The sequence below is a fragment of the Callorhinus ursinus genome, unplaced genomic scaffold, assembly GCF_003265705.2.
Source record: "Callorhinus ursinus isolate GAN/ISIS: 27379988/994484 unplaced genomic scaffold, GSC_fseal_2.0 scaffold15, whole genome shotgun sequence".
In the NCBI taxonomy this organism is placed as follows: Eukaryota; Metazoa; Chordata; class Mammalia; order Carnivora; family Otariidae; genus Callorhinus; species Callorhinus ursinus.
Window position 1 is genome coordinate 26,613,780 of NW_027397077.1, and position 26,749 is coordinate 26,640,528.

Sequence of the window (26,749 nt, forward strand, 5' to 3'; positions counted from 1 at the left end):
AAGAAGCTGTTTGGTGAGCCAGGCTCTGTGACCACCCATGATCTGAATTACGCACAGGTGTTCAAAAATACAGAGGGATCCAGCATAATTAAGAGCATTAAGCAATCATCTCAGCCCAAGGAGGCAGTTCTGAAGAAAAGAAGAACAGAGTTTGGGCACCACTTTGGGAAATAAATTCCACAGCCTTTCACCAAGTTGAAATCTTGGCTTTGGACACACATAAAAATGAGCCTGGCCTGATCTGAGCTCCCAGTGGACATCTGCCAGATCACAAAAGTTGACCCAATTGGCCTGCCTCACCACAGAGAAGGCCACTGCTGGAAGAGCAGATGGTCTTGCCGGTAAGAGCCAACATGGACGGACAGGACAGCAGACAGGAAAATGGCAGAACACAGTCAGTCGGCGCAAGCCAGGGTGGGAGTCTGCTTTCAAGAGAATCATTTTGTCAACGCGTTTTTAAAAAATAACATCACAGCGGCCTTTGATCTGATTTCCTGCTTTTACTGACTTCAATCACTCTCTCTTTATGTCCTATAAACCACAGCTAATTATTCCTTGATTTTCTCTCCCGTCACTTGGTACTGTTGTATGGTAGTAAACACCTGCTGAACTCTGTCCAGCAAGGCATGTCTGAGAGAGAACTGCTTTAGAAACCCCTTTGCAACAAAGACAACAGTGGCAATGTTTTTCCACAAGGTTTTAGGGACCCAGAAAAAGATGCTCAGTTACAAGTATTACTTCTCTTTAAATAAACCATCACCAAGTACAACTTTGTTATGAGAAACTCAATTTTTTTTTTTTTAAATTAAAGCCATTGTTTAATGGTAACACGGACTCTAACGGTCTCTGTTTAACACACCGGTCTGCTAAAAAGAGCGTTGTCCAAACATTCCCCCTTTGTTATATTTTTCCTCCATTCTTCGGGGAAACACTATCTACCTTTAGACTCATTTTGTTTAACATCTCTAGTCATTTATGCTATTTATTGAGTATCTGATATTCCTAATAAAACGTCAGTACAAATATCCAAGTTGTCTAGGAGGAAAGAAAAACTTTTTCCAACCTTCCCTGGCCAGTCAAGGTAAACATTTCTATGACCCAAGTCAGTTAGCCACATGGACACAAACGCCTTCTATCTTTCCCCTGAAATTACAAAAGATTATCATTTTACTCAGCAATAAGCCTGACTAAATCGAAACTCTGTACACCAGAATTAAATATGTTCTATCTACTCAAAATGAACAGTGTATTATTTATCACTAATATTTAATGACAAAAAAACTGATAACTCTCTCTGCTTATACCACTGATTTCATCTAGTCGCGCATCATCGATTCCTTTGGTCATTAGCATAATCACAGAGCATCAACTCCGGCTTATGCAGCAAGTTTGATAACAGAGCTGAAAGTAGACACACACTATTTTAAAAACATGTTCCGATTTTCATCTGAGTATATCTTTATTTATATGGCTTTCTTACCATAAAGATGCCAGTCCTTTAAAATATGCAGAAATCACTTTCTACACTGAAGAACAAGGTGCTATATCATAACAAGGATACAGAAGTATAAAGCGCCTGTTAATTAAACATCGCTTTTTAACTTGCTACCCTGCATATGTAACTGCTAAGTTCTAAGCCAAGTCTTTAAATAAGAATGAGAAAATGGCTAGGCTCCTTCAGATGAATGCCTAGCCTGTTTTTTTTTTTTCCCTTAAATGTAAGAGATCAACCACTTGATATATATATATTTTTTTTTTTTAATCAAGTTCCCTGGTAAATGTTTGATTTTAAAGTCCTCCCTTTCCCCCTCCCCCCCCCCCCCCCCCCAAAAAACTGGCAAATGAACAAATTATGAAATTCGAGTCAGGACTGATAGTTTCACATTAATCCTCAATTTTCAATGTATAATATTGCAGAATGCAGCTGGGTTTCAAATGTAAAGAACTAGTCTCAAATATTCTTCAGCACTTCAAAAGGCTCAAGTGGGAAAATAAATCAACTACAGCTACATGTACCCACATGGATGAATTTTCCGAACTCTAACGAACAACAACCAAAAAAAAGGCAAGTTACTAAAGATTGCATACAGTAGTATACCATCAATATGAACCTGAAGATGCACAAGAAAAGCCTATATTTTGGGGAATACATGCATATATATTAAAAGCATAAAGAAATCCAGGGGATGAAAAACAGCCAGCCGAGAGCAGAGGTCACCTTCAGGGGACAGGGACAGAGGTAAGATGCGGGGCGATATGCCAAGGGCCTCTTCAACCTGGATCAGAAATGTGTCCTCTCTGAAGTTGAGCTGCAGGTCTGTGGGTGCTCACCGAATTATTCTTTGAATTAAACCTTTCTGGTGTCGTACACAGTCTTAATAGAACGGCTTTGTAAGTATCCACCAGATTTCTCTCATCAGAAGTTATTCTCAACTCAAAGATCAAAGTGCTTGAGGCCAAGACATCACATTTTATTCAACAATTGGGGCACTTGCTACAATACTAAGCACTACATCCCAATATAAAACCCATGTTCAGTGTTTTCAAAAGTGCTTTATTACTACCTTAAAGAATTCTTCTGCCTCAGTACTCTGCGACGGGAAAGTCATCTCTAAGGCAGAGAGGATCTCTCCAGTTAGTAAAAGGGACTGTCCTGCTTCCTAACAGAAACATACAAAAACAAACATAGAAATAAGATCTCTCTTTACGTGTCTTTTTAATTTTTAGTCGAAATGAATATATGCACAGGAAGAATAAGCTAGAACCACACCTTGTGTATGATTTGGGGGGAAAAGGGTATAAGAGAAAGGTAAATTTTTGCCAGATGGGGAGTTTATCCCCCCCCATCCCATCCCCATCCCCTGCCTGGCATATTTAAACCTTGCGCCATAAGGACAGCAAGACAAAAGGGAGAAGCACCCCCAGTCAGCGGCAAGGAAGATGGCTTGCTCCTACAAGTAGAAGAATTTGTTGTAAGCTTACCCAAGTTACGACTGCGCATTTACTGTCAACATGCATCCTACTGCAACAAAAGCCATTATTTAGAAAATAACATGAACACATTTAAGCAGTTGAACCCTCCCTAAACCCAGAGAAGGCATGCAAAACAGCAGGTCTGCAACAACATGCCTGATGCAGGCCATAAAAGAAAACCCGAAACTGAACAATTTTCTATTTTAGTAGACTAGTTTCTCCAAAATTATTTACAGTTGCACGTAACAGATGCCCCACCCCCACCTTTTCAAGGTCCAGCCAGCTTCTTTCCAAGCAATTAAATGCAGCAAACTTTCTATTAGAAAATTTCTATAATACATCACTAAAAAGGGTCTGTCACTGATTCCCTAATGATAAATCAGTTAATTACTTAACCTTTCTTAATGAAATGATTAACATCCTCTCGACAAACAAGGAGGGGTGATCTAACATCACGCTGTAGATTTCATCAAGCAGGGACAGCGGTAATACTATGCATTCTCTTCCACGGCACCTTCTATTTTTTCAATCAGTTCCATTTATCTTTTATGGAAACCCTTTACTCAAGGGTAGAGACAGCTAGTTTTAAAACTTGACCCATCAGCGATTTTTTTAAAAAGTACTTCAGGGTCCAAACAGCAATAAAAGAACTCTGTATTACAGGAATATTCCAAATGCCACCTGAACCCAGAGCCAAAGCAACTGTAAAGTTCTAAACATAAACAATTGCCAACTTTTTGGTATCTATTAAAATCAAACCACACCCAAAGTCAAGTGGAATTTTTTTTTTTTTTTTAATTTAGGTGAGGGCATTTTAGATAAACACTTTACTGGGTAACTTCAAAAGGCACCATTACTAATACAGACCAAAAAAATTTCTGTACAACTTTTATTTAAATAACACTTTTGATCTTAGTGGTTAGATCTTTAGCTGAAGTCCTGAATACTTAAACAAGCCTTCTTAGCATTTTATCTTCCTTTATCTCCTAATCTTGTAGGAGGCATTCTTCTTAGAATTCTGCTTTATTTGTGTGGCATCGTTGCCTAAGCTATTTCCATCAATATCCCTGCAGACCCCATCAGATGCAATGGTAGGGAATGTCCCAAGATGCCTAGAGAAATCGAAATACTTGTGCCAGCAGGGTTACTCTAATGAGTCAACAGTTCAGATTTTAAAATTAAGATGAAATACTCAGAAGAAAAAAAAATTCAGAAAAGTCATTTGACACTTAATTGGTAGCCACAACATGACAACGTCCACTGGAAACATGGATGCAAAAAGGGCATAAAGTGAAAGGAAACGTCTGGTACTTGGTGAAAGCTATTGATATTCCAGGTTGTTCCTACCACTCTGTGGAACTGTGACGCTCGGGTTCTGCCTCTATTTCTCTATGTATCTATGTTTCTTTTGGTGCCTGACTCAAAAGGGAGCCTGTGAGCCTCTCAGATTTCATGAGGTCCAAAGAGTGAAGTCAAACCCTTCGGAAGAGCTGTAGGCTTTCGTCCAACTCTGACAATTGTGGGGTCCAGTTCTGCCACTTTGGTGGGAATGAGGATCATGTGGGGAGCTTTTTCAAAACCAAAATGCTGGCCCCACCCCAGATATGGCACATCCAGGAGCAGCGCTACTACGTCTGTGTCAGGAACCAGAGCTCCACTATGATTCCAATACTCGTACATACTTAGAAAACCACCAGTTTTGATTCTTAATGGAAAACCGAACTCATTAAAAATAATACAGGCCTCAAGATAAAACAAAAAAATTCATCAGTAAAATCCAAAAGAAGATAAAGATTTCAGTTCCAGAATCTCTAGCAGTATAAATCACTTGGTCCACAGTCCTCTGTTTAGCGTGCTTCAGAATTACCAGGGGAAGTTTGTTTAAAATGCATTCTCTCATCAGTCAGCAAAAATTCCAATGCAAGAATCTGTATTTTAATAAAACTCCCCGACACGTAGACAAACACACACAATGATCTGGAAGCAGGTGAGCCAAGTCCCCCTTTGAAACATGTTGAATTAGGACCAACTGCAACTTCCTTCCACTTCACACGGGAGCATCTGTGTTCCATCTCTGCGCTCACCTGTCCGCAGGAGAGGAGAATGCCAACACCTCTGATCAGGCATCACCAACTCTGGGCTCTGGGACAGGAGAAACACAGGCAAAACACATACCACATCCTCCCCCGCAAGAGCTGTGGTCAATGTCGGGAGAGCAACAAGAACATCTTAAAGATGTTCTGAGTAATAACACAGCACCTGGGCCATTAGATCACTAAGCTCGAAGAACATACCTTAAAATACTACCCCTAATTCACAGACAGGAAACCTGGAGCAGAGAAAAATCACATTATGACTCAAATGCAGAGCTGGAAGGGAGAAAAAAGAAACCTCAGGAATTCAGTTTTTGAGCCTGATGCTAGAAATATTATTCAGCGTCCCAATAAATAAAGCTATCACAGTATCAGCTAAAATCAAGTAATCTAGCAAAATGTAGATGTCCACCTGATTCACTACTGAGAAATAAATATGTATCCAAATATAAAAATCAGGAGAAAAACCTTTGTCCCATCCTAAGTAAATCTATTCTATTTAATTTAAACAGGAACCTGATAATGTCATGCTTATGCCCATTTTTCCCCCTCAGCAAATTGTCCCATAACACACTAACCTCTGATATCTACAAACTGTTGAAATAAAACAGAATGACATGAATTGTCTAGTCAGTGATCCCTTCATTTCAGCTGCTTGTCTGAATTAGCAGCAGTTGGAGGAAATATACCCATCAGAGTGCTCCTAAGGAGAGAGAACGAAATAGTACACAAAACACGTGAACACAATTTTGTATGTATTCATGTTCCTTTTTTAAAAAAAAAACTATTTTATTAAAAATGTGATTTGGAAAGAAAGTGCAATTAGCTTTGCACAGGCACTGCCGAGATGTTCCCGAACACACCAGACATATGTAAATATTTCGTGATATCAGTTCCATTTGAGTAGACCTGTCAAGATATTTACAGGGCTTGACAGTACTTCTGTCTTTAATTAAATTTTTGCCTAGATACTTTAATGTAATTTAAATAGATTATTAGTTGTCAGGATCTAATATAAATTTTGTTTACGATTTAGTTACTTTAAGTACTCAGATTGAAGAAACTAATTTAACCCCATGACTGAGCAGCTTTAAGCATCAAGAGAAGACCACTAAAAAGTCCCCACTGCCCTTTGCACTATCCCAGTAATCTTGAATTACAACTTAATTGCAAATATCAAGGCACTAAATTGAGCCCCCTCCCCCACATTTCTTAAACAACACAGCTGGTGGAGAGCCTTCAGGAAAAACCCATCTACACTTGCTCAGGTACCAGGGTCTTTCTCTTAGGCAGTTCTCTCTCCCAGGGGCTGGCTAGGTAGGAAATGTTTTTCTCACTTTAAATCCCGTAAAATAACTACCAAACAAACACCTGTTGTGCACAAGGCAGGGCATATATTAAAAACTGCCATCAGGGGATTTCAAAAAGAAAAACAAGCCTTGCAGAGACATCCACAGCTAATTTGGTCAATAGATCTCATGACTGGGTACAAGAGTGCGAGGGAAAGGATACAGCTCCTGGCACAACCTTCTCCTGAATGGGAGCTGGCTTCTAAATACAACCCGAAAAATGCCTTAGCACAAACTGGCTGTAATTAATAAGAATAATTTATTAAAGAAACAAAGAACACTGTCTAATTGTCTCTCCCGACTGCCACGCACTTCATCCCACTGTACTTCCTCTTTCCAGAATACCAGCCTTGGAGCCATAATTGCAAGAACATTATCTATAGGATGAAAAACCAAAGCACTTCTTGAAATCAAACGTTCCTTACATTTATTTTTAGGTTGGCGACACAAGCCAAATATGCTTAATTTCCATTAACCACATCGTCACATGCACACTGAAATAAACTATGTATGTCCCGGGGGGGGGGGGGGGGGACAACTCTCATGCATAAGATACCCCATATTTGGCCAGGTTTTCCCATTTCAGGAATTCGTCTCATCTCATGGCCTGCCGATATTCCAGCTTTTGGCACCTCTAACCTTAATTCATCTGAGTACCATGGAAGAGAAATATTTTTTTAAAAATCGGTTTAAGATGGCTCCTTGGACAGCACGCGTTATGGCAAAGTGGCCTAAAGACCAGTGTAAGTAGTCATGAGAAAAATCATTTAGGAAATACACGGGCCCAAATGCAAACTTACTTGGCTTGCTGGCTTGATTCACAAATTCAGTGTTTGATCACCTGGCGGGATTACTACCATCAACTGAAGGCAAAAAAAAAAAATCCCCTGCAAATAGTAAAAGTATATGTTGGCTCATGTCTATTCAGCAGATGCCTCTCATAAGGTTATTTTCTTTAGAAAACAAACCTCTACTTGCTTGAGACCTTTATACACTCTAGGTCCAAAAAACATAGAAAAAAAAAAGCTGGCTTAGCAAAAATGGCATTTACTATGACTGAATTCTATAAAAGGAGCAGGACACCTAACAGGGTAAGAAAGGAAAAGAAAGAGCCCTTAGCAAAAACATTTTTTTGAAAAACAAAAATACCACCTGTGCAAATCTAGCAATGCTCTCAAAACCCTTTCTCAGCCCCACAGAAACAGCTCATGCTCAATGCCTTGAAGTTGCAATTAAATTGTAGTAATTTAAGATTATCAGGAGAGCAAAGGGCAGTGGGAGCTCTTTGGAGGGCTTCCCTCCCCTCTTAATGCTCTTCAGTCAGGGGTTAAATGAGTTTCTTTAATGTAAGTACCTTAAAGTAACTGAATCATAAACAAAATTTATACTATTTTCTGACAGCCTGCAATCTATTTAAATTTTATTAACGTGTGCCTAAAATTATTTTTAAAAGACAGAACTCCTGCAATGCCCTGTAAATATTCTTGGCATACTCACTGAAATGTAATCGGTATGATAACAACGAACATTGTCTGAATACACATACTTTTTTGTGATGCAGCGTCTTACAAGATAACATTTCAAAATTGAGTTTGAGTCTTAAGTAAAACACGAAAACTAAATAAACAGCACAATAAGATTGGCTGCAAAGAGGAAGCTGGGTTCAAAAGAAGTTGTCACATCTGCTATATTCTCCCTTCACTTTCTTAATGTGGGCATTGGACGTGCTGTGGTATAAATATATTTGTTTAGGAAATATCACAATTCTTTTGTTAATTTAAACAACTGCTGAAAACAGACATATCCTGCAATAGAGCCTAGGAACTGCAAATACACAAGGCCGGGGGTAGAGTCTCAAGAGAAGCAAGGAAAAACTTAGTAACAGAAAACCATACCTCGGCTCAATATTAACCCAGTCAACTTTTGTTATTGTTGGTACAAATGATTTAACTAGAAAATATTTATAGCATTTTAAAAAACATTACATATTGCACAGAATTGCCTAACAGCATCCATGTGTATGTTTAACTCACATTGTTTAATTATACAATAAAAGATATATCTAATAAAAGCTACACACTTTGAAACATGTTGGGCAGTATGGTTATGAAACTGACATAAAAAACATAAAGTGCTTACTGTGTGATCGACATGTTAATTAAAAATGCAATCCTTAAATGACAATCATTTTTATTCTTTATGTGTTTACTTGTCCTATTTCCTACTTTGTTCTACTTAATTAAAAATGACATTTAATTTGGGGATAGTTTATAGCAAAAAAAAAAAGTGTTACAGTTTTTACTCCAGCATTGAAATATAAATACAAAATCTTACAGACATCTCCAGCAATATAACCCCCTTAATTTGAGAGTTAATTTGAATAGTTGATGTTGCTTTCATTATACTTTGATAAACCTGTGAAAACAAAATGCTAAAGTAATTGCTGTTACTACTCCCTTTAAAAATGTAAAGCAGTTAAATTTTCCTAGACAACATGCAAGGACAAGTTACAGAGAACTTGAATAAAAGTAGCAACATGGTCATATTGAATGTCAATCTAAAAAAAGAGGTTATGTCTAATCTGGAGAATGCTCCCTCTCGCCTTTTTAAATTCCAAGAGTGGGCTGACACAAAACTTCATCACCAGGGATTTTTTTTTTTTTTTTTTGAGCTTCACATCAGATTTAAACCCTCACATACAAAACCTTGGCTTTCCTGACAAGGCAGATCTTCTAAACTTGATGTGAGAAAACGTTACCTAACTCTAGTGTAGGAGTCTAATGTTGGTAAAAAGAATTCCACTCCACAGTTCTGGGTAGCAAGGCAGCCCCTGGAAGACTTAATATTCATTCCATACCTTTTTGCGTGCATGGTCTTCATAAACAAGACTGTATTAGAAAAATAACTTATTTAGCAACTCGACATCCATAAGGAACTCAAATGCTGCCTAGAGAGGGGCCGAGTATTTCCTTCCAAGTGAGCCTTAGCTTGCACAACAAAGATCAGCATTTGCAATGGTCCATTTCTGCATTAGTGAATATATAGCTTTGCTGCTTGATCGAATAGTCCAGGGTTCTCCATGTAGAGCTCCTGACAACAACCCAGCAGCAGTTCTGTTTGATCTCTCCTGCTTCCTTAATTTGGGTTGTCAAGGTTCAGCAATTGGAGGCTGTTTACTTTACTTTTCCAAAAAAAAAAAAAAAAAAAAAACCTGATTTCTTTTTCTCTCTCTCATACAATGACTAATCCAAAATCTAAGGGGGGGGGGAAGGCAGCCTGTGGTAAGATGCTAAATCTCCCCCCCCACCTCTGCAGTGAGATTTTAGCTGACATCTTTTGAATGGTAACTAGTTAAGTTCCTTTTTATATTTTTAATGCTCTTTAATTATGGGATGTTTCAAGTAGAAAAGTCAGGGAGGAAAAAAAAAGCCATTCCAAATCTCTGAAACTGTAAGCCCAATTTTCTTTTCCTGGACTCAAAGAGATGGGTATTTCCACTTTGAGAATCAAAACTCCAGTGGAATTCTAAAAAAGATTTGATACATTTCTCTCTGGAGCTGAAAATAACAGCAACTCTTCTGTCTCAATTATGCAGGCTAATCCTGAGTAGAGAACACCTGAACTCTTACCATTTCTCTTCAAATTCTAGTTAAGAGATCTCCCCCGAAACTGATTATCACTATGGAAAAACGAAGGAAAGGAGATAGAAGGTAAAAATTTGCAGAGATTCTTCAATATGTTTTCAGCAGTAGAAAAATCCCTTAAATATCCTTCAGGTTTTTCCAATTCAGCTATTGTGCAAGCCCTAAATCCTAAAGCCTACGGACAACCAAAGGTAAAGTGTAGATGGTTTCAAGGTATAGACTTCTTTTAAAAGGAATACAGAATGCCCTTTCAGCATTCCTGTTCAAAAAGCAGTAACAAAAAAAGAAATCCGAACTTACAAAATACCTGTGACCGGACAGGAGAGCAACACCAGCCCCTTATAAGTGGGCTGGAGAAGCTTAAATGCAACCAAATGAAATGTTTATATTAATTTCATTATTCTGCCCAAGCCTCAGAGATGAGGGCTGGGGGGGGGGTTGGGGGCGGGGTGTTGGGAAGAGGAAGAAATAAGTTTCATTTCGGGTTTTCTGGTCGAGCAAAAGGAAAATGAATTAAAACGAATGCGTAGGATGAGCCCAGACTAAATCAATACACTTTGTAATCAGCCCGGCAAGGGTATTTGGACACAATGACTTGGAAATAATTAATAGTTATAAGAGGGGAGTGGGGTGAGAAGGGGGGGCGAGAGATGTCACCATATTTTATCGGAGCACTTTACACTCCACGCTAAACTTTGATCTCCAGATTCTCGGATTTAGGAAAGGGGGGAAAAAAAAAGAGGAGAAAGTCCAGTATTTCGAAGCACCTACCAGCTTGAGGATGGGCACATTCCTGGCTCCGGGCGCCTCATCCCTACGCTCGCGCCGCCCATGCTGGCGCTTTGAGTAGAGAGCCCCCGGGGGCTCTAGGGTATCCGTTGCCCCCGCCCGCGTTCTCGCCCCGGCGCCCGCGGCCGCCTCGACTTACCCGCAGAGTCCAGGGAGGGAGTGGGAGCGCCGCCTTCACGCCCGCGGAGGAGGCGCCGACAGCACCATGGTCCCCGGCGCCGCTGCCGCTGCCCCTTGCCCGCTTGCTCGCCGCGCGCTCTCTTCCTCTTGCAAACTTTCGGGTTCTGCGGTCGACAAGAAACCAGGGCGACCCTCAGCAAGTCTTCCCGGCGCAGGTTGGGGGGAAACTGAGGGGGTGTGGGATAAGTGATTAGGCTGGGGGGCCAAGACAGAGAGGGCGGCGGACTAAGAGGACCCGCGAGTGCGGGTGGACGGAAAGGAGGATGTGGCTTAGGGAATCCCTGCAAGGATCCCGAGACCGGGAAATCGGCCCGAGCCAAAGTCTCAGCACCTTCCCTAGGATCTTACAAAGTTGCAACAACAAAAAAGGAGGGGGGAGGAAGGGGGAAGGGGGTGGGAAAGGGATACGATCGCAGGCGCAAGGTTTGAAGTTACAACTGTTTATTTAGTCCTTATTCTCACAGGGGCGGGAGCTGCGCGGGAAGGGGGGGGTGCTGCAGGCTGCGATTTCGAAGCAAACACTGGGGAGGGGGCATGCGACTTTGTTTCTGGGCGCGGAGCTCCCCGGCGCCCGCGTGTGTCACCGCCAGTCTCTGGGGACCGAGGCGGAGCTCACAACAGGTGGGGAGGGGGACTCGCCGAGGGCAAAAAAGGAGAAGGAATCAAAGTTTCCGAGCGGCGGTATCTGGGGAGGAGGGGGGCGGGAGGCGGGGGCGAGGGGAGGCGGAGGCAGAGAATGACCGCGACCCCGAGGCAACTGGCAAACTCTCGGCTCCCGGCGGCGCCGCCGCCGCTGCAGCTGCAGCTGCCGCCGTCCCCACCCGAAGCGCACACAGTCCCGGCTGCCGGCTCAGCTGAGTCCTCCGCGGGATGGGGATGGAGCGCAGGGAGCTCGAGAGGAAGGCGGCGTGCTGGCGAGGGATGGAGAGCCATCGGCCGCCAGGACAGGGCCAGAGGGACGCGGCGGCTCCCGCGCGTCTCAGGAGAGATCCACGCTTGGGAACCTCCCGGTACCCCAAGCTTCAAAGAAGAGTAAACCCCGAAAGTGTGCGTGGCGGAGGGGAGGAGACCCGACGCGGCGACTCCCCGCAGCGCACCCGGTTCCCACTCCCACCCGCGGAGCTGGCCATGTCTGTCGCGGGCCGGTCCGCGGCAAGGCTGGGTTCTCGGGGTCGAGCGCGCGTGAGGGTGCGTGTCTAGCTAGGGGTGCGCGAGTGTGTGTCCGAGTTTTCTGTGCTCCGGGGGGCGGCGGCGGAGTGTCCCCGCCGCTAGGTTCGGGGCCAGGCGCGTGTGGCATCGGGGATGTCCCGAGGCGCGGGGCCCAGGGTGCGGGCATCCCGTCATTACAATCCAGGGGCACCGAGGGGCACACACTCGCGGAGAGCGAAGGCAAAAAGTTTGCTCCAAGTCCAAACTTCAAGCTCCAGAGGCTCCCGGCGCGCGCCCCCTCCCGCCACAGACTCGACCCCGGCCCCGCGCCGGCCCTGCTTCTCGGCTGGCACCCCGACGGCCGACACCGAAAGTTGCGCCAGGCGGCCTGGGCTCATTGATTTCTCTCCCCGCGGCGATCGCCCAGAGCTTAGAGCTAGGCGTGAAGGGGCCGAGGGGAAGACGATTTCGCCTCTCCGCCGCCCCCCCCATCTGACTTATGGACATGGACCCAAGCGTGCGGGCGCCGCCGCCGGAGGCCCCCCCCTCAACCCCCGCGCCGGCCCCAACCCCCACCGCCCCCCCCACCCCAGAGCCTGGGCCCGGGCCCGGGGGAGAGAGGCTGAGAGGGGAGGGCGGGGGGAGATGCACGTGGAGCCGGGAGGTGGAAAGTTTTTTTTTTCCTTTTTTTCTTTTTCCTTTTTTTTTTTTGTGCTGGTTGTTGTTGTTGTTTAAAGTGGCGGAAACAAGGCAGGAGGCAGCTTGGGAAAAAGTGGAGCAGAAATGGAAAAATACAAACTCACCCGCTGCAAATGGTCTCTCGGTGCAAACTAAGGTGTTTTCGGGCCTTTCCCCGCGCGCGCCCACTCCCGCCCGCGCGCGCACCCCCGCGCACACACTCACTCGCGCACACACGCGCGCACACACGCACTCCCGGACGAGGGCCGGGCCGCCGCGAGTACAGCATGCAACCGCCACACAATAAATAACAATAGATTCCTCCGCTCCGGACTAGCTTCCCGGAGCCCAGCCAGCGCCAGTGGCGGCGGCGGCGGCGGCAGAGGCGCGGGGAGCGCCGGCCTGGGGGCGCTCCCCAGCCCGCCTCCCGGCCTCCTGCCAGGGCCCCCTCTCCGCCTCACGCGCCCCCAAGGCCCCCCGGCACCCCCAGAGCGCGAGCCGCCGCGCCCCCTCCCTGGGCCGCGCGGGCACTGGCGCCCACCGGGCTCCCCCCGGCCTCCCGGAACAAATAAATAAATAAGGCGCGCGAGAGAGGCCAACACGTCGCGGAGGGAGATGTTGTTATTTTTTGCTGTTGTGCGTCCCTGACGTCACATCCACCTGCTGGGTAAACAACAAGGCTCGCAGCAAAAAAAAAAAAAAAAAAAAAATCGCAATTGCCAAAGCTGGGGGGGAGGGGGGGCACAGCCCGGAGGGGGGGGGGTTCCCGGGGGATGGGGGTGAGGGGCGTCCAGACTGGATGGGAAAGAGGAGAGGGAGGCAGAGCCCCACAGACTACAGAGAGGAAGGGAACGCCAGAGCAGTCCCTGGCAAAAGAGGGATCTGGCAAGAAAGACCTGGAAAAATAAGGGGCATGGGGGAGGGGAGGATTCCTCAGAAGATGGGGAAATGGGGGGCCCATTCAGCCACCGGAAAAAAACGAGAGGGAGAGTGTTAACAACTAGGGACGAAGATAGGAATGCGATGGCTATTTGCTTGGTTTCTGAGCTAAAAATATAGAAGGAAAGAGAGAGGGTAGGGAAGGATGTGAGTTTCCTCCAGTTAAAAGTGAAAGTGTTTTGCCATCAGTGACAGTTGAAGGGGGAGGAGGTGGGGGTGGTGTTTTCAGCCCCCTTTCTCCCTCTCTCCCGTCCTCCCTCGGTCTCTCCTCTTTCTTTCTGCACTTTGTCCAATGAAAGAAGGCGAGTTCGGGAGGTGAAAGTTCAACAGAAGGACAAACCACTGTTTGCAGGGAAACAGAAACCCGCCAGCGAGGGGGTTTTCCCCCTGTATTCCTGAATCAGGAGAGTGTAATGTGGGACGAGCTTCCCACCCACCCCCACCCCCCGCCCGCCGCTTCCCTGTCAGACTCACTGCTGGAATGTGTAGTTTGATCCACTTTGGGGGGAAAGTGGCCGCTGCATCAGGAGCTGTGCTTTTGCCATGGTTTCTCTTAGGAAAACGCCCAGGGGCTAGCATGTCAATCAGTTGTTTAACACAAATTACCTGCTCTTCCAGAGATCGGTCACATGCAAAAAGCTCTGTCCAATTCTTTGAAAAGGTGAGATTTTTTTTTTCTTTTTGCTGTTTTGAAGTTTGGTGGAGTTTAGAAATTTTAAGGAGTAAATTAGAAGCCTGAATGAAATGTTTTAAAATATACATATACTTGTATGAAACAAAAGACACTGGTATTTCTTTCCTCTTTATCAACCCAAATTGAGAAGGAAGACTTCTCCTTTCCAAAATGTGACTTAGAAAGAGATACAGGGTTCTATGGCTTGTTGTTGTTAACAGAAATAATTTTTTTCAGACCCATCACCCCAGATGCTGCCAAACTCCTAAGCTAGCATTTCCAGCTACTGGCTGGCTGGTGTATCAGGCCAACTCTTAATGAGAATGCATTGAAAGCCACTCCTGTGGATTCCTACAAAGTACCTTGGGGGGATGGGGGGGTGGGGACAAGTACTGTTCCATTCCTTGAGACCAGTACAGTTGCAGATAATAAACAGCCTGAAAAGGTTAGTATAAATTCTTGTGGATAATGTCTTTTTGCAAATATTGTTAAACATTCATTTACAGAAGAATTCTCAATCTCTATTGCAATAATAGTGTAAGACTACCAAAAAAAAAATTATCTGTTTTGCAAGCAAAAAAAATAAATAAATAACAAAGCCATTCACCAGTGCTACAGATTAAAACCAGAGAAAGGGGGACTGTCCTAAGGTAATTCCAGCATAAAATTCATGTTGAATGCATGCTGTGCAAGATTCTATGCTACCCAAACAAGACCATCTATTGGATCTTTTAGACTAGAGTCTAGATGAAGAAAATGCATTTTAGTTTGTGCAGAACTTCCTAGCTTTCTAGAGACTAGAGTTCCTGTTAATCTTTGATTCAAGACATTAAGACATTTTGACATACCTTCTATGTTCTAGACCATATAGTAGGCAATGAAGACTGTAGAAATAAAATCCCTGCCCTTGAGGAGCTCACAGTCTACAACCGTCAGTAATAACATCTAATATTTATTGAATGCTTGCTATGACCTAGGCACTGATGAAAAGCTTTATGTCAAGTCAATTCATAGTTGTGACAATCCTTTAACATCACTGGAAATTCCATATGCTGAGGTCACATGAAATTAAGTGGAAATCTACAAAGTGGCCAGTCTATGGGGGAGAAAATTATTTTCCATTTCTAAAATGTTTATGCCAGATATAACACGTTTATGGTATGTGTTGGGTTGCAGAATTATAACTCAGGGAAATAGCAATTTATTTAAATGTGACAAATTTGTTCACAGTCTGTAAAGAACAATTCATGCTCTGATCCTGTTTTCCAGATTGCATGGTGAGCTTTAAAAAAATTATTAGTATTGCCATACTAAAAAGATCTTTAGGTTGCTACTGATCTTATTCTGCATTTTAACTGCCTTAAATTCTACATTCACTTGAAAGAGGGGGCCAAAGTCAGATTGGCAACAAGTTTTGCAGACAAAAGGAAATCCTGGTTGTAAATCCCATGATATATTGTACTCAATTTTGTATATAATACTGTCTAATGTGCCACCTTATTAAAGAACTCCGTGTCCATTTGGCTTACATTAGGGGGAAACTTAACTGCAGCTTAACATATTGTTCATTTTCAACACTGTCACGTTACATTCATAGGGAACACATTTTAATTTCTTTATCTGTAATCAACTGGAAGTTTCTTTTTGTTAAATTAAAGCAAGAAGGGTTTTTAAATAAAGGGCATGGGGGTAGGACGCCACCTTTTGGTGGTAAAACAAATAGAAATCCCCTTTTCAACAGATGTTCCTGACATAATTTCATTTTAATTACACCAAGCAAAGGTGCTTGTCCCCATTTCATTATATTTGAAGTAACAGGAAAAAACAAAACACTGTAAAGGAAAATTAGCAAACTATACTTAACTGCAGCCAGAATTTCCTCAAAGGTATCAGACCACATTCATGCCCTGCCACATGCTATTAGCTATACGTCAGACACCAACTTTGTTCAGCAAATACTTTGTCAGTGAATATATGTGCATTTCGGGCAACAGAAATGGGGTGGACATTTACCACTTAACAAGATACATGAATGCTTTTGTAAGTTTAAAGTTAAACAGAAACTTTAAATTCACCTAATTCAATAGTTACCATCTTCCTCATTTTTTTGTCATAACATGATAGTTATGGAATAATTAAGGTAGTACACTCATTGGGCTACAACTATTATGGTAAGTGTATTAAATATCTTCCTTTACGTTAACCGACTTTTTTCTTTCTCTATTACTACTTTAAATGGGAAATCAGGATCGCCCTCCACAAATTAAAAACAATCACAGCGAAAACAGCCATCAACTCCTTTGTTAGAAAGGGAGAGTGGCAAAAAAAAAAAAATTACAAATTACAAATAATTTTCTTAAGGGAGAGTTGCAAATGCTGAAAGGGTTAATGACATGAGGGTTGGCGGAGAATTTTGTCTTCTCTGTTTTTTTGAAAAGCTGGAAGGATTGAAATTGATTGCAGGAGTATAGTTCTCACGATGTGATTCAGTGTTTTCTATTGCCATTCCAGTGGCAAGTCTCCCACACTTTGAGAAACAGGCACAACCAAGTATTTCAAATTACAGATTAGGAAACTGAGGTCCACAGAGGTTAAATCGTTGTCCAAGGCCAAATAATTGGTTAGTAGATGGACAAGGATTAGAGTCCAAGTGTCCTGACTCGACACCTTTGTGTATTTCTCATCTTACACTTTCCACTTCACAATAGTGACGTGCCACCCATCCTCAGATATTAGGCAGCCTGCCTAGCTTCTCAGAAACAGCCAACCTACACACCCCTTCACAGAGGGGAGAACCTGAGGCCATGGAGGGTGGAGATCAAGTTCAACCCCCTACTCACCGCTCCTCTCCCCCAGGTATGGGAGACATCCAGGTGGGGGTAGCCACAGTGAAGAAAGGAGGGGAGGGTTGGCGGGAGAGATGGGGAGTAGGGGGAAGGGAGAGGTTAGTAAAAGTGGTCAGACTCTTAAAATGAATGCCTACATTCCAAGTTTCCTTCCTCGAGAAGTACGGCAAATGAAAATGGTGTGTTTCACGGTAAAAGGCAAGAGAAGTATATCCTCTGTTCTGATGTCACTTTATGTCCACACCAGAAATCAACAGAGGATCTCTTGTTTTAAAGTATACAATCTTACCAGGCACTCTGAGGCCAGCCACATTTAGTAATTGCGTGGCTTGAAAAGGTAGTCAAGGAATGGTGAAGACCTCTGTTTAAAGGGGGTCTCCCTAACAACAAAATTTGTTCAGAGGCTTGGCATCAAAACTAGAGACATTATATTTTCTGAGGTTTTAATCACAGAGAGGGACTTAAAGAGATTGCATTACCAGCTTTTCTTTCAAGGGCACAGTTCTATAAACATAAATAAACATGGCCTGCAAATATTTTTAGGTTTTTCTAAATTAGTCCTTGCAAAAAGAGATTTCTGCTAACTGTACTATACAGTATATAGCTCTTTGCCCTATGGGTCCCAATGGATTGTAATCCCTAGAAACTACAATGTACAATAAAGTATTTGGCCCACGTACCTCTACTCCAAAAAGCTATTCTGGTCCCCTAGCCCCTGGACATTCACTGTGCAACATGTTGGTAATTTCACGATACATAAAGGGAGTATGAGTGGCTCAATCCTACCTTACCACAGGCACCAGAACAATCTACAGCCTTGCTATGCAAAATGAGATGTGCTGATCCCTAACATGAGCACGACCTGACAGCATATTAAAAATGCAGACTCTCAGCCCCCTCCTTACACCTACTGGATCAAAATCTGCATTTTAACAACACTGCCCAGTTGAGTCTCACACACATGCACGTTTGAGAAAGAGATCTGCGGTGCACATAGATCTTATACAAGGCACTATTTCAGTCTTTACGGCCTTAGAATACTCAACAGATAGTTCTTTAAGTTGTCTACCATACCCTGTTCTCCAAACTAGTGTCTTCTGTAAACTTTGTTGATTCCTTGTTTTTCAACCACTTGCAAAGTTAAGCCACTAAATCACATATGTAAACCATGAATAATTCCTTTGAAATTAATAGCAGGGTGACTTCTCTCTCCTGTTACCCCAAAGAGACTACTAATTGCCTTCCAATTGTTTACTTTTGTATTGTTTGATGAGCGCTCAGAGAAAGATGGAAGATATTCCCCCACCAGGCCAGAAACAAATGCCAGACAGGTTTTGGGAAGGCTGAACACATGCTATGACTACACCTTGTTAGTAGAAAGGCTTTGCTTTCTTTGTTTTGTTTTCTTTTTTATGGAAGGGATGACGCCTCCATAATTATAGGTGTTGCTGTTTAAAACCTAGAATGTTTTCCAAACCACTGAGCCACACCTCCAGTGGCCCATGAACCATCTTGGTTAAATTCTCTTTCCAGTTCTGTACACATTTTATAAAGACACATCCAAGCAGCACTAGATTTACATTAAGTATAACGAGAGGAAGGAGGAGCCCATCCAAGTATGGTTGCTTCTTGAATAAACATGAAGGAACCACAGATAAACCTCACAGCTGATGGTTAATTTGTATTTGAAGTTCGCAGAAAGACTCTAGTCACTTCACCTTCCTAACCAGACAAAAGGTTACTTTTGTAACCCCCCAAAAAATAATTAAAACTATTGTAATACTATCCTAAGGCAGTATAATTAAGTCTCTGAGTGAGTAATTGTGTACTTGAATTCAAAATAAGATTTTACATGTAAAGCAAAGTTCTGATTCTAATCTTTGAGAAGTCTTTTGGCTTATATTTAGAATCCACAAGTGCCAGCTCAGCATTACAATAGGCATTGTTCCGTAGGGCTGGAGACAAACTGTGTTTGTATAAGAAGGGAAGTGAGGCACGTCTATCCACCTTCAGGAACAGTGAGGTTATATGTTCTAAACTGTAGATCGCAGAAAGGGCTAAAGAATATTAAGCATGGGGATATGCTGATATTTTTGTTATGCTAAGCTTAGGGTTGTTTTTTATTGTTGTTGCTGTTTTTCAGTAATAGCTATAAAATATTCCTTTTCCCCCTGGGATGTTCTTGAGCCACTGTTAACATAGAAAACCCATACAAAGTTTAAAAATCTGATATCCCGAAGGCTAGGATGAATCCAATGGTTAATGGGTTGCAGTTGAAGGTATCCATATTGACAGTGCATATATATATATATATATATATATATATATATGTGTGTACAATATATGCACCGTGCATATATATATGCACTATATATATATGCACAATATATAAATATATATTCATAAATCAATACAGAAATAAATCCATGTGAATATATGCATTAGTAGGCATTCCTGCCTGTATTTCCTAGGTCTGTCCATTGAGAGGGGCTAGAGGCAATGACACCCCACTAGCAATGAGCACACCTAGCACCCAGACCTTGGTTTCTAAATACCTTTCTCCAATAAAAAAAAATCAGGGATCCTTAGAGAACTAGTTAATTCCAGGTTGGGGTATAGAAAATATAAATCTGCGGCATCTTGTGGTACCAAAAAGTGCTAAAGGAAGTGCTTTAAAAAGAAAAAAAAAAGGCTAGGATGAAGTGGGGAGAGACTTACTAAAAAGGCATTGAAGCCAACCTGAAAGAGTTTTCAGTGCCCTAAATTGAGACGTCTTAAGCAAGAAATCACAGTATTGGGTTATAACCCAAAGAATGAAATAACACATGTAAGTCCATGCTGATTTTGTATATATATGCACACATATGTATACACACTCACATATATGTATATATATGCACACTCATATCCATACATCCGTACATCGGGAACTGACAACTCTTCCTTACAGAAGATTGGTGGGGCCCAGCAGTTGGTGTTTTAGCAAGTTTTAACAGCTGATGCTGATGCCACAGCCCAGAGAACTCAAGCAGGCAACCTAAATCGAAGTGGCTTGCATGGAATTAGAAGGAGTGGAGACTATGGCAAACTGGAGCACAGAGGCTTCCATACAAAGGGGCAGATGCTGACTGCTATCACCAAGAAAGCAAACTCAGGGCAGAAAGAGTTTTTGAATTTTCAAGAGTGGCAAGAAATCCAGATTTTTATCCAAATAGTCCTCAGTTTTAAAACTCTAGGTAGGCTGATCACAGCCGAGAGTGCAGGGGCATCAAAGTCACAGGCAGCCCCTGTGCAGCTCCTGTCTTTGGGGAAACTGAGTCACCATGTCAGTTCAGAGTGACAGGGTTTGTTTCTTAGTGAGCAAGGTAAAAACAACCAGAAGAGAAAAGGGAAACTTGGAGAGGACTCTGACTTATTCTTAAATTCCTTCCCAAGCATTCACGAGTCACCCCGAACATCCTGGTAAGGAAAGCTGGTCTCCGTTCTCAATTGTTCCTATATTCTGAATCATTTGTCAGCAGACTCCCAATTTCAAAATATCAGCCATAACGTCATTATTTAGAAGGCGCTGTTTTTAGCAGGATTCTTTGTTCTGCCCAGAAGAGGGAGTTCCGAAGTTTCACTAGGGTATTTTATTCAAGGAGTCCCGCGCCAGGGCAACCTCCTTATAATAAACATTATTACTACTCTCCATCTGGCCTGTCGTGAAGAAAGCCATGGCAGAGAGTCCAGTTGGCTTTTGTCTTCTCTCTCGAGCCTACCCTCACCTGCTCTTGCTACTCACATCAGTTGAGAGCCACATATGGTAAAGTCCCTTCCCTCAAGAGGAAGACCTGTAGCGAGCACAAACAAGGTGATGAGATGTGTATGTTAAAAGCAACATAAAAGGCAGAGGAGTCAGCAGGGGCGTCTAGAAAGTCAGTAGAGCGAAGGGTGGCTTGCAGATGCATCTTATGAGGTAAGTAGGACTCAGATAGTGGAGTTGTCTTAATCCAGGTGTGGAATCTGCAACACCCAGGGCAGTGGATCCCAAACTGCTGTGCCTAGGAATCATCTAGAAATCTTAAAAAAAAAAAAAAAAATACTGAAGCCATTCCCACTCCCAGACGCTGGGATTTAATTGCTCTGGAGTATGATCCCCGCACGGTGAGTTTTAAAAGCTTCCCAGGTGATTCTAATGCGCACTGTTTGGGAACTGTTGACCTGAATTGAGCCAGAGGACAGGAGGCCCAGCCATCTCTGCCAGGGTAAGAGATCTAGGGGCCCTAATTCACCCCGAACACTCTGAACTTGCACTGTGGCCAGCATCCAATTGATTAAACTAATTCCCCAAAAGGGGCTAGAATAGCGGTCTTCAGCTGGTCTTCAGACCCCATGCGTTAGAATCACCTGGATGGAGGGGCTGGTGAGTATCAGGATTCCAAGCGCCCATTCCAAACGTGCTAAAGCAGAGTGTTGGTGAGCGGCCACGGAAATAAGCATTTTTAGAAGCTCACCAGCTGGTTATGATATACTTTAAGGTTTGGAATCCTTCATGGGGATTTACAATTGTTACCTATCCTGGGACTGTTTCCATTTCAAAGGGAAATCTTGAAGAAGGGCAAGATGTAAAACAAAGGAACCAATAAGGACATCATAGCATTGTCAAAAGTTCCTAGAAGTCATGGGGTTTAACTTCCTGCCTTTTCCACAGATGCCTCAGAGCTAGGCAGGGTAAGATCTTGGTTCCTGGCAGAGTCTTGGGCATCCTGTTTGAAAATCACAGCACCATGCTTATCACTGTGTTGCTTTGGACAAGTTCCTGAACCTTTCCCAACCCCCGTTTGCTCCTTGGTAAAACAGCAGTAGTAACTGCACACATCTTACAGACTTGCTGGGAGGAAAGGATGGGAGGGTACATAGGCGGCCAGGGCTGGGCTCAGGGTCAATGCTCAACAGATCTTAGTGCTTTTGGAAGTGGCAGAGCTTGATTCAAGACCCAGGAATCCTGACTCCCTGTTCTCCAGGTTTCAACTGAAGGAATTCTAGACCTCAGAGCTTGGAAGGAGAGAAACATTTCAAGTCTGGATTTTCTCCATGCATTTCAAATCATTCTACTTAGGCTGTCTGCCCTGCCCACTTCTGAAACCAGGTCTGCCTCCTAATTACTAATTCTTGACGCAAGAATAAGTGGGGAATATATATATATATTTTTTAAGTCAGAACTGAAAAACACTAACGGAAGAGAGTTACCTTCCCAGGCAGGGACAATCTTGCGAAACTGAACGAGGCTCCTTTAGATCACTTTCTCCACCTGAGCCCTAATGACTTATGGAGCCAAATAATTCACTGATGTGTGGTGAGGTTGGGGGGCTGTTTTATACATTGCAGGATGTTTAAGAGCATTCCTGGCCTCTGCCTACTAGATGCCAGTGACACCCACAGTCGTGACAACCAAAAATGTCTCCAACGTTAGTCAAATTTGCCCTCAGGACAAAATTGCCCTCAGGTGAAAATGACTACTCTGGGTGCCCCCGGGGCAGGCAGGCAGGACTCTGCCTGGGCCACCAGCATTCCTCTCCCTGCCACTGGCGTTTATCTGATAAATAAGGAAGAGCAGAAATCCATTTCATTTCCATCTGTAACTGAGTAACCGAATCGTTTTCTTTTCAAAACAGAATGGCTTTAAGATGAGGCCACTTGTAACTCAAACAGAGCTCAAGGTGGGCTCCACAGCTGAGGTCAGTTGCCACCAACCCCTTTCCAGCTCTGACAAATCTCTTGGCAGCAAAGCTTGCTCCATCATGATTAAGCAGACTTCATTAGAGTCCATGACTCCATAAACAACGTCAGATGTGTTGTCAGTCTCACGGCTCTCAGTCTAAAAACAAAACGCAATAAAGGAAGTGGCGATGAATGGAATGAGAACTTGAGGATACTGCATCTCAGAAGATGACGCATGGGATTTAAATTAAGCAGAAACTTCATCTGGATGTTCTAATTAAAATTCCCCTTCTTCTGGGAAGTCCAAGGGCATATGCATCTCAGGTGTAGGGAGCCAGGAAGCTTATTACGTGGAGGGGTCAGTGCCTGTCACCAGCCCCACCTTCTCCCTGCTAACGTAGACATCGTGTGTGTTGCTCCTGAACAATTCATGTAGCCCAGCTGTTTGACAGATCAATGATGGAAATGTCGGGATGATTACTAGATTGATAGAACAATCTGGAAAAAAAAACAAGTATTTGTTTCCAAGACTTTTGCTAACCTTGGCATTTTGATGGGTTTACATCTAGCACGAGTCTAAGGATGCAGATCGATTTTGGAGGAATCATCTTAGAAGAAGCAGAAGTAGGCATCCGCCAGGGTCCCTCACACAAGCAAGTCTGATTTCCATTTCATTCAATCATTCATTCAACAAATATTCCTTGCATGCTACTGTGGACCAAGCACTATTTTAGACATCAGGGAAGAGGAGTAAGCGAAAGATAAAAAATCTTTGCCTTCATGAAGCTTACATTCTACTGAATCTCTTAGTGAGTTATGTGTAATTTTTCAACTGAATTTTTTTTAGAAGAAACCAGAGGGGGTAACCACCGACATAAACTGACCAAGTCCATAAAAAGGATGCATCATGTGGGAGTTATCACTTAAACTATAAGAAAATACCAAATAAAACTTCTGTAGATTTTGAGGCAGTGAGTAAAAAGAGAAATAAATGGATAGCAAAGGTAGGGCGATCATTAAGAACCTACACAAAGAAGTTTGGTTTGATTTACCGACAGGGGAAAGGTCAGGCCATTCTGAAAACCTATCTGAGGCCCCAGCTTAGCTAGAAAAAGGATATAGGTCCTAGGAAGATTCAGAAAACCAAATGATGCCAAATTGTATGTTGTGGGGAGGGAGGGAGAGAGGGAGAACACATCACTTAGTGGCAAGTGAGCTGTGGCATTCCACTGAAAAGCGTTCGGGGGCCCAGAGAGACATGGTGGAATGAAGATTAGATTCTGGCACACTTACAAGACTCCAATTGGCACAACAAAACCAGTCTTTCCTCCAGGCAACAGAAAATAGCCTCTTCTGGATGCTTGTCTTAGGACACAGAACAGCAGAAGGTAAAAGAGGCCAATCCAATCTTCTTTGGTTGTTCCAGCAGGTGCTGGGCAGTGTGAATTTTATGCTCAAGGGGCACCAATTATGCACTTTCTGGGTCAGAATTCAGGGGTTAGAATTCTGGAGAAGAGATGATAATGGTCTGTACAATTTATATTGTCATCCCCAAGGAAGAGGCAGCATCTGAGCTCCAAAAGAATCAAGCATGGCTGGCCTGTTCGCCTCATGGATCTCTGTGCTGGCTGAAAAGTCACGTGTCTCTGAATGTTTGGAAGGGAAGTGTATTACCCAGTTGTTTGTTTGTTTCTATCTTCCCTATAAACAGTTTGGTCTCCTGGGGAAGAGAAATAATGTGAACAGAGAAAACAGACATACACATATACACGCTCTGTCAAAAATGCTCTGCTCCAGGATCCACTGGAGTCAGATTTTTCTAGGGCAAGGAAACTCTTAAAGAGGAAGACTCCAGATTTCTCAGTTTCAGGTCAGGTTGAGTACTGAATAATATGTGTAAAAAAAAAAAAAAAAATTACAGCAGCTCTTTGGTTACGTGGTAATGTTAGAATTGGCCTTTCTGGTTTAAAATGAGTGAAAATATAGCTTAGAATTCCATCCTGTCTAGCATCCTTACAAATTCTTCTCTCTCTCAAATTCGCCTGTGTCAGGACTGCAGTCTTTAGGAAAATATGATTTTATGTCTATTTTATATATTGACAATATGGTTGCTCTATGCCTTTCATGCTGAGTAGGGGGATTGGAAACTTCCCCTTGTTCTTCCCTCTACTCGGCATGCCCTTCCTTAAGCTCTTTGTGTGGCTAGATCTTTCTAGCCTTCGGGTCTCAGCTAAAAGGACACCTTTTTTGGAGAAAACTTCCCTGACCTCTTCTAGATACAGCCCTTTCCTCCTCCAAAATTATCTAAAATTCTGGCTTGTTTCCTGGTTTGTTTACTCATTTATCCAGTGGCTCTGTTCCTAGAAATAAGCTCCATGAGGCCACAGACTTTTCTGTTCTGCTCACTACACATTCCTCAATGGCATAAACTGTGTCCTTAAATATTTGAGTGAATGAACAAACAAATGACTGATCAAGTGACAGGATCACTCTGTCTCCAGGAAACCCCATCTCTTTTGGCCCTTCCTTCCTCCACTATAAAATCATGGTAATAACACCCAACTCAGAAAGGAGAGATTGAAATGAAAATGAAGATTCCCTTTACAGGGACCCCAAAGACAAGAGTGGCTGTGCTGAGCAGGAGATTCTGGAGGCCACCCAAGAGGGCTGGGAGGGAGTCCCAAGGAAGTGAGCCAGCTGGGTAGGGCCTCAGGAGCCCCCCGCTGGGATCTCTGCTCACCTGAGACACAGCCAGCCTCGAGCCCTCTAAGTCAGCTCTAGCAGACGACGAGGAACTTGGGCCTCTCATGACCTTGTTGTCTCCTTGCTCAACATGTGTATTTACACGTGTTCTTTTAGACTGCAGGTTTCACCTGGATTCCAGAATCACCGAGACCTTTTCATTGTATGAGTAGAGACACAGGAGATCTTTCAAAGTGACTTAAAAAATTGGAAATGTCTGCCATAGGGAATAAAGCCAGGTAAGTATCAGATTCAGAAGTGAAGCACATAACGCATAACTATAAAATAATGCAAATGAACACACACACACACAGATCTGAATTTATGGTTCCAAATGTGTACAGTACCCTTAAAAAGTATTCACCTTCAAGACCTCTGCACTTATTCCCACAATGATTCCATTCATCACACCATGTTTGGTTCTCCCTTTTTGGAATTTCCTTAAGAAAATGAAGACACTGGTTAAAACATTGCCTCTTATGGTAAATTTTATCCACGTGGCTCTGTCTGATTTTTGAGAATGACCAAACAGAAATTCAGAGCATGCCTTGGGGTTGGGAGGGGGGTAACCAAGTGGGTAATTCCTGGTGTTTTTCTGAAAAAATGAAGCCTGGGTTTCTTCTTTGGTTCAAAAAGAAGTTCTAAAGACAATAATTAAAAGTGAAATTCAAAAGATGTTTCACTGGTTTCATCATTGAAACAGGCGTATAACTTCTAAGGTAGGAAATCTTGAAGGACGACATTCTTTCGGATCTATAACATGTAATATGTTTATTTAAAAATTCCATATGATGACTTACAGAACAACCGTATATGGGAAAAATAGCTTACGAATGTGTACAACCCCCACTTTTAAATAGCCACGTGTTATGTTAGGAGCTCTGTGTTTTGATTCTGGTATCTAATACGGGAAATTACAAATATGATTCCTGTTGCTTTTCAATCAGTCATAAGCAAGATCAAATGAATAGGAGGCAGACGGTTATAAACA

At 43.0% G+C, this 26,749-nt stretch overlaps 1 protein-coding gene across 1 annotated transcript in view; it reads right to left on the reverse strand.

Moving 5' to 3' along the window:
* The window catches only part of FOXP1 (forkhead box P1), a 568,616-nt gene extending 561,326 nt beyond the window's left edge, over positions 1–7,290 (reverse strand). The window contains exon 1 of the mRNA XM_073901540.1: positions 7,216–7,290. The gene's annotated coding sequence lies outside the window, so the exon portion shown is untranslated. The remainder of the gene's footprint in view (positions 1–7,215) is intronic.
* Between the last annotated feature and the right edge of the window lie 19,459 nt (positions 7,291–26,749).